Source organism: Psammomys obesus, unplaced genomic scaffold (genome assembly GCF_907164565.1).
Source record: "Psammomys obesus unplaced genomic scaffold, mPsaObe1.curated_primary_1811, whole genome shotgun sequence".
Taxonomy (NCBI): domain Eukaryota; kingdom Metazoa; phylum Chordata; class Mammalia; order Rodentia; family Muridae; genus Psammomys; species Psammomys obesus.
Window position 1 is genome coordinate 452,076 of NW_026585580.1, and position 6,587 is coordinate 458,662.

The 6,587-nt window shown below is 44.2% G+C and overlaps 1 pseudogene; it reads right to left on the reverse strand.

Moving 5' to 3' along the window:
- LOC129677185 (40S ribosomal protein S8-like) overlaps positions 1 to 3,999 on the reverse strand; it is a 9,629-nt pseudogene extending 5,630 nt beyond the window's left edge.
- Positions 4,000 to 6,587: the final 2,588 nt, after the last annotated feature.

Below are 6,587 nucleotides of genomic sequence, written 5' to 3' on the forward strand. Positions count from 1 at the left end.
TGTGTGTGTGTGTGTGTGTGTGTGTGTGTGTGTGTGTGTGTGTGTGTAGTTAATGTATTTAAGGTTTGTTTGTGTTTGGGGAGGGGATCCTGTTATTCCCCACCCCACAGAGTTCTGGGGCCTTCCTCAGTACCTGGACTGTTGTATAACAGACGGCAGTTTGTCCTAGGAACTATTTTCAGCCTAGAAGGGAAAACTGTAGTGGCGTGAGGACAATTTCTTGTCAACTTAAGTTTCTTTTCTGCAAACTGATTCCCCTGGACTGGCACAAAAATGCTTCCCAACTCTGGCGTTCTGTATGTACCATTCCTCCCGGCCATCTAAGGCTGGCAGTCCTGGCCTCACAAAGTAAGAGCATAATGCTCATAATGCTACGCCCACATCTGCCGAGATGCTGAGCGGTAAGGACACTCAGGCTTTGAAACCAGATCAACTTGGACCCTGAATGTGTGTGTATCAGTTTCCAGACACCTTGGCTTCGGCAGGGTTTCCATCTGGGTCCCTTGAAAGAAAAAATTCCCAGCTAAAGCTCCTTCTTTCTGCACTCTAGCCGACAGTTCAACAGGTAATGCACCTGCACAAGTGTCAGCCAGCCTGGCAGGAGGATCCAGCTTGGATTTTAAGAGCCAGTCTCGGGCTGTGATTCCTCTAAGCCGCTGAGCAGCACCCAGGCTCCTGGGCGGAGCTGGAGGACGTGACCTGCACGTGCCCGCTGCGGGGGGGGGGGGGGGGGGGGCCGGCCGGCTGCGTTCAGATTGCTTCCGGAAAGAAGTACTGCGCTTGCGTGTCGCTCTGTTTTTTCATTTTAACGACAGCTAAGGGCCAGGACAGCAGGTGTTATATGCATCCCCACAGTGCAGAGGTCCCTTTCCTGTATTGCCTTGCTAAGGTGCAGAAATAAACGGGTTTTGCTTTCTCTCCCACACCGTAAACCATGGTACCAAGACAGTCGCCTCCCCTCCCCACCTCCCATCTCCCGCCAACGAGGGCCTTCCAGCCTCCTAGTACTGGGGTCTTGGTGAAGGTGAGCTCACGAGGTCGGATCTTCTCAGAATCATACTAACCTGTCTTTCATGTCCACGGACCACAAGGGAACGTAATGGTTAAAGCCTTGGGCATGTAAAAATGCACATGAAAATCATAGCAGTTAGAGGATATGCCTAGATGTCATCACTTCTCCCTGGCCTGTCTTAGGCCAGGAAACACCCATCAAGGTGGCTTCTACCATTACTTGATGGTAGAATAAAATACAGCCTCTTACAGGAAACCTGATGTTGAATTCTTGTGTTATTGAGCTTTCCCAGCTGGGAAGAGAGAGAGAGAGAGCAGACAGATGCGGGGGAGAAGCCACTTCTCTTGCTCTTGTCTCTTCATTTACAACCAGAGTAGTTTTTAAAAAATCAATCTGAATTAGCATTACCTTTCTGTAGATACTTTTAAGCCCCCACTGCCTACAGAATGCTTCCTTGGCATCCCTTCCCATTCTCAGAGCACTGAGAGGACATTTTGCTCCCAGGCGAGGCTCATTGAGTGATCCTGCTTGGCAAATCCTTCGCGCCTGGCCATATTTAATTTCCCTACCTTCCTGCTTCTCAGACTCTATGGGTCGGTCTCTCCTCTGATTCTGCACAGAGCCCTAGGAAGCTTCATAGAGCACCCAAAGACCACCCTAGGGCATGGGTCTGGGCTCTGGCAATTTCTCTCACATTTCCAAAGTTTGTGCCTGATTTGGTCTTGATTCACTCGTTCATTTCTATAAAATACATTCATTCATATCACTCAGATGCTTCATATGGACCTTCTTTGGGTTCAAATACTAAACTAGACTCACCCAAATTAGGAAATCATCTTTACTGTATAACTGAAGAAATTGGAGGGTTGAGTAGGAGGCAAAATGGCAGAATTATAAATTTGAAGAAATTTGTATCATGTTTGGAAAAGGTACCCTTGACGTTTAGACTAAAGTACTACGATAACATTAATAAGGTGACGTGGTGTCTCACGCTGTTTCCAGGTACTCCTACAATAATGGGAGGAACATGCAGAACTGTATGTGCATTTGTTTGATTCCTGTCATACCTTTGTAGATATCTGAGGAGCCTGGAGCCATGCATTCTGTCACACCCGTGAAGGCTGGAAGTCTAAGGTGAATGTCCTTGGGTCCGCAGGGCTCTAAAAGCTCTCAGGAGAATCCTTTCTATGCCATCCTCCCTCCTCATCCAGGCTAGAATACTTTGCTCCCTCAGGAAAAAGTCACTCAACACATGGGATATGGCTACATCCTTCTAATCCCCGTTTCACCACTTTTCCTTGTTTGTGTCTGGTCCCTCACTTACCTTGTTTGTGTCTGGTGCCTCTCCTATGCAAGCACTTATCACTAGATTTAAGGTTTATCTGGATAATCCAGACTCCCATATAACACTCCTTAAGTGCACTCCCCAAGAACCTTTCCCTATATAGAGTCACATTCACAGGATCCAGGGATTTTGAGATGGATCTGCTTGGGTAGGTGGGTGGGGATCATTTTAACTTATTAAAAAAAAAAAAATTGTTGGCAGGGGGATGAACATTTTGGGGTTATTTTTCTCTATTTGGTAGAAATTTGGTACATGCACATTTTAAAGTTAACCTTCAAATAAATTTATTTCTTTTTCATTCTCTGTGTACGGATGTTTTACCTTCATGTTATGTCTGTACACCAGATCCATTACCCGGATCTGTAGAAGCCAGAAGAGGGTGCCAGATCCCCTGAAACTGGAGTTACAGCCGGTTTTGAACTACCACGTGGGTCCTGGTCCCAGGTTCTCTGAAAGAACAGCCAGTACTCTTAACTGCTGACCCATCGCTCCAGCTCCCTAAAGTTAACTTTCGGTGTTGCTTCTATGGTCAGGCTATATCCCAAACTGTTAGCAATACGTTGTCTGGGTCCTTTCGCCTCGCGTGCTTTGGAGAGTCCCTGTGCAGGTTAGGAGAAGCCCTGCCAGTGTGAACTTTTGGCAGCTTTTCCATCCTTTCTGTTTGACAGCCTTGAGAAGAGGAAGCAGGCAAGTGGGACCAGCAACAGGCGGTGCCCTCTAGTGTTATAAGTTTGTATATATAGCTCTAGGGACTCCCTTGGTGGATGATGATCAGTGTTTGAACTACTAGGCCTGCAGCAGCAGCTCTCAACCTGTGGGTCGAGCAACTCTTTCATAGGGGTCGCCTAAGACCATTGAAAATATCAGATATTGGCGTTATGGTTCATAGCAGTGGCAAAATTATACTTATGAAGCAGCAATGAAAATAATTTTGTAGTTGGGGGTGACAACTGTATTAAAGGGCCGCAGTATTAGAAAGGTTGAGGGCCTCGTGGTGGAAAATTTGACTTCTCTTTGGAGCTCTTCTAGTGGCGTAGCTTGCTGGGTTTTGTTTTATTTTGTTTTGTTTTTCCAGACAGGGTTTCTCTGTGCAGCCTTGGCTGTCCTGGACTCACTTTGTAGACCAGGCTGGCCTCGAACTCACAGTGATCTATCTGCCTGCCTCTGCCTCCCCAAGTGCTGGGATTAAAGCACCATGCCCGGCTGAGCTTGCAGTTTTTATTCCATAGTTGTCATAGCCTTTTTAGTATTCTTTTCTTCAGTTTCTGCATCCTGGAACTCCAACCCCCATCCTGGCCCCCGCTCTCTGCTCTCTCTTTTGGAGACAGCCCATGCTAGCCTTGTACTTGAACTAGCCAAGGATGGCCTTGAACTTGTGATCTTTCTGAAGTTGCTAGGATTACAGGCCATGCACCACCATGCCTAGTTTTATGTGTTGTTGGCGCTTGAATTCAGGGCCGCTTCTGTGCAAGATAAGCATTCCATCAACCAAACTACATCCTTAGCCCTTCAGCCTCAACTTTGTGTCCTCCCCACAACCTCGCTTTCTGCATTCTCTGTATTTCTAACCGTCCCTTTTCTTGTTACCCTGGCTGGTCCCTTGACCTCGAAGCTGTTTTTTCTTGTCGTAACTTCCTTCCATTGCCACTGTGGGAGGAGCTACTCACTGACCCGCCACTGCTGTTGTTGCTCTTACAGTTAACAACCGCTAACTTTTCCCTTTTGAGGTTGCAATTAAATCTTGAGACACTTCAGTTAGATTTTGCTTTCTCTATGTGACTGGCTTTTTCAAGAAATGGAGTTGTATGGTTCTCATGAGTGTAACGGAGACTTGAAGCAACTGTCGAGCCTCTGTTTTCAGCTCAGCTGGAAGGCAAAGTTTGTAAAACGCAACCATTTGAAGAGTTGGAATACTTTCCTGCTATGTTTCCAAGTAAGATGCAGGACTTTGGGCAAATAGTAATTATCAATCCAAGTATGTCTCAAACATTGCATGGGCCAAACTTAGAGCAAAGGGTTGTTTCTCTGAAATATATACAAACAGGAGTGCCCAGATGTAGCAACTATTTGCATGCTTTCCTTTTTCCGCCTGACTCACAAGGACTTACTGGCCTCTGCACCTTTATAAAAGTTGTTGGCTCTGATTAGTCTGTTTTATCTTCAGCTGCTGTTATATTGTATTTCTCAATTTAGACCTCCCTTGAATTATTATGACATTACTTATTTAATAGATTTTTGTGCTCTTAAGAGCTGAGCTTTCATCTTTTGTGAATTAAGTCCCTAGAATTTTGAGAGTTTCAGCACACCTCCTTCTCCGTGGAGCACAGGGCAGATTTTAAGCATTGTTGAAGCACTGTTAAAAAAAAAAATCAGTAGTAATTGTTAATAATATCTCCTTCAAGTTGTTACTATAAGTACACCTTCTTTGGTTTATATTCCTGGGAATAAGCAAAGACTTTGATGTCTCTCACTGCTTTAAACCAAAGAACTGTCAGCCAAAGAGCCAGCTAAATACTTTTTTTCTCATTTTGAACTCCCTGCAGATGCGTGGAGGAAACTACAGCAACCATTTCCACCTGGGCCAGAGGGGGAAAACCTCCTCCCACTTGTGAACCATCAAAAGCAGCTTGCTTTATCAGTTTTAATCATTTGTTGAAAGCATTAACGTTTTGTTTATAAGAAAGACTAAAGAAAGCTGAATGCAGAACTGCTTTGGCTGGGCTCAATAAGTATGAGCCTAATGATTGAGCGAGCTTGTCTAGGTGCATGCAGGCATGCAGCATACATGGAAGTGAAGCCAAAGACTCACCATGCATTGCTTTTCTGCACCCCACTATCCCTTGTTGGATTGCCACAAGCATTTTGGACACCACTGTCTGTGAAGGTGATTGCTTTTAAGTAGAAGTTACTTTGAAGCCTCAGAACTGCATTTGAGCAGGTCTCTCTAGAACCCCCAAATATTTCCATCTATAATATAAAAATATAAAAGATGTCCTCTTAGGGGATATTTTTAGAGAAAAGTGAAGACAGATTTGTGAATACGCATTGTTTGTCTGATAATGAAGAACTTTTGGGGTCCCCTTTATAACCTGTAACAAGAAATCAGCAGCATCTTTTTATGTTTGATAGATACAATGAACTTCAAACAGTAGAGGTGGAGCACAAAGTCTAAAGAGGCAAGATGCTGCCAGAGCCCTGAAATCAGGGCAGGGGGCACTACTTTTTAAAAAAAAAAATTCCATAAAGCAGCATTGTAGGCCTTTCGCAGTTAAGCTTTGTCTGCTCAGTTGAATGGTTCTTGGCCCAGAGCCTTGCTTTTGTCAGGGCTCTGACAAAAGTTTCTTGGATGTCCACTGCTGTGGGTACCACACCCTCTTTGCTTTTACTGCTCACTGTGAATTTTCATGTCTGTTGTTGGGGTTGCTGTGATAGCAGACATTTGCATTTAGTAAACCCAACATTCATTTTCATTAACTGCCATGTAAAGGTAATAGCAACTTCATAGGTACAGCATGAATAATAGAGACTTAATGTATCAAGGGAGGCTGGTGGGGACATTAGGAGGTTTGCAATGTATTTGTGTTTCCTTGTTCTTGCTTTCCCCACACAGACATGGCCACAAGTGCTCACCTGTTAGCCTGACAAGAGCACTAGCATTTTAACCAATGTTTTGTTTCAGTGCACGGTTGGCTGCTGCTGGGTAACAAGAATCCGGGAACCCATTTAACTGTCATAAAGAAGGAAGATACTTCCTTATTCTAGTTGATGATATCCAAGCATCTATCATAAAATGCATTTTTGCATGTTTTTTTTTTTAATATACTCATGTTTAGAGAAACAGAGACTTATGACAAGGCAAGCAAGCCCATTCTTCATTGCTTCAATTCACAGGGCAGAACAGAGTCTGCCAGAGTCCACCGGCTCCTGGCTGCAGCTGGAGGAGCAGTGGGTTCTAAGATGAGCCATCTTAAGTTGGACCGGAGTTGACTGAATGAAATACCTTCCTCTCATAAGCCACATTATGTTTCTCACTGAGTCATTTATTAAGAGTTGTAGTTGGAATACCAAATTTCAACTCTGAAGAGATTCACAGGCTTGTCCTAAGAAATTATTAAATATTTCTTCTGATGAAGGAGAATAAGTTCAAAAGAAACATAAGAGATATCACTTTTATGGAGCTTATTTGTGCTTACAGAAACTGAAAAATAATCTGTCATTTAAACAACACTT